The 2,023-nt window shown below is 45.1% G+C and overlaps 1 pseudogene; it reads left to right on the top strand.

Moving 5' to 3' along the window:
• Positions 1-504: 504 nt before the first annotated feature.
• Positions 505-1,194, top strand: LOC147455291 (uncharacterized; annotated as a pseudogene).
• The last annotated feature ends 829 nt before the right edge of the window (positions 1,195-2,023 follow it).

The raw sequence follows: 2,023 nt of genomic DNA, 5'->3' as shown, positions 1-2,023 counted from the left end.
AGATAGCGTCATATAAAGAGAGGCTCTGCGCAAAGACAGGCAGAGGTGTTTGGGTTCATTCTGTGTATTCCACATTGGTGGAGTTGACGGGGAGCTAGCGCAAGTGTTCTTCCTTCTTGCACTCTTCCTCTGGTCACCTATCCCTCTTTTGACGTCTTCTCTGAGGCTACCTCTGTAGCAAAGCCGACCATGAGTCGTCCTCGATCACCACGCCAGCCTGGTTCTCCTCTCTATGAAGATGCCTCTATGCATCCAGAATTCCCATCTCAAACCGCGCCAATGGGTCAGATATTTCAAGCCATCTCTAATATGCTACTCCAGGTCAGTCACACCAATCAGAATATGCTAAACTTCCTATCCTCTCATACGACACAATCACAACGGCCTGATTCCAAGATTAGACCAAAGCCTTTTTCTGGTTTTCCAACAGAAGATGTACTTACATGGTTGGACCATTTTGATAACGTAGCTAGTTATCACAGTTGGCTCGATGACCATAAAGCAATGGAAGCCCGCACAGTTTTTGAAGGCGTAGCAGCCACATGGTTTATTCAGCAACCTAACAAAGTCAAAATTAACTGGGGTATGCTCAAATCTCTAGTGATTCAGAATTTCGCTCACCAAAACATTACTCAGACAGCTTTACAGCAACTCAATGCTCTCAAACAACAGCAGTATGAGCCTGTAGCACAGTTTGCTATGAAGATAAATCAATTGCTTCTCCGGGCTGACCCGGCTATGTCCGAAGAAATGAAGCTCTTTTTCTTATGGCCTCGTCTTCGACATGATATTTCTCAGCGTGTACGAGACCAGGGTCCCACTTCTTTTCATACGGCGATTCAAATTGCGCAACAAGTTGAAGGTATATCTCAGCCTGATATCCCTTCTATGTCAATCCCCCAACCTACAACGTAGCGTCCTACACGAGATTCCACACCCACTCCCATGGACATTGATGTCCAAAATGCTCAGTTCAACTCCCGACGGGCATTACCTGACAGGCGCGCATTACTTGCTGACAGGCGTCCATTACCTGACAGAGATCAACAAGGGCAGCCGAAATGTTTCTACTGCAATATCTATGGCCATGTTCGACGCCATTGCCGTCGTCTTCAGGCAACCCAACAACATCAAAATGCGCAAATTCAAATGGCGGATGCCGCTTCCCTAGCGGAATTGCCGGAAAACATCTAGGCAGGAGGATGATGGAGGAGCACCGCCCGCAAGTTCAAGCAGCTGCCTCTTCCGGACGCATGGTGTGTTCAATTCTAGCTCAGCTCAATGACACATCACAAGAAGCACTATTAGACTCAGGAAGCACAATTTCTTCTATTTGTCAGGAGTTAGTTCAACAATTAGGTCTTCCTACATTCACAACATCTCCTATCACCGTGTTGTTTGCTGATAATCATCAAACTTATCATTCACACACACAAATTCAGTGCACGTTTCATCTAACTCATAAGCAATTCATACATACATTCTATGTTTTACCACGCCAATTGTTTCCCCTCACTCTAGGTTGTGATTGGTTTGTGAAAACAAGAGCTCGTTTACATTTTGATACATATCAATTGGTTTTACCAAACACGCTTCCCATATCTATATTCAGTTCACACAAGGGCCCCAATTTTGTTCACACACAATACCATGTGGTAGATCAGCACAAACGTCTTCACGACATGTGAACACTGCTGCACAGGTTTCCAAAGCTCTTCAACTCACGAACACACACTTCTCAGATAAATTTCTTAGCACATCATTCCATTAACACAAGCCAACCTCCTCCTATTTGCATGGCATCTCGTCGTAGGTCGCCACTAGAGCAAGAACGCATTGACCATGCAGTCGAAGATATGCTTCGAAAGGGGGTTATTCAGCCCTCTTGTAGTGATTGGGTCTCTGAACCCCATCTGGTCAAAAAAGAGGATCACAGCTATAGGTTTTGCATCGACTTCAGACCCTTTAATAAAGTCACAATCCATCATCTGTATCCTCTCCCTCGAATCGATGACCTTTTAGA

The sequence above is a fragment of the Adiantum capillus-veneris genome, chromosome 6, assembly GCF_014529385.1.
Source record: "Adiantum capillus-veneris isolate H3 chromosome 6, ASM1452938v2, whole genome shotgun sequence".
Taxonomy (NCBI): domain Eukaryota; kingdom Viridiplantae; phylum Streptophyta; class Polypodiopsida; order Polypodiales; family Pteridaceae; genus Adiantum; species Adiantum capillus-veneris.
The sequence above is the reverse complement of the archived record's forward strand: the minus strand, read 5'-3'. Positions and strand labels throughout refer to the sequence as shown.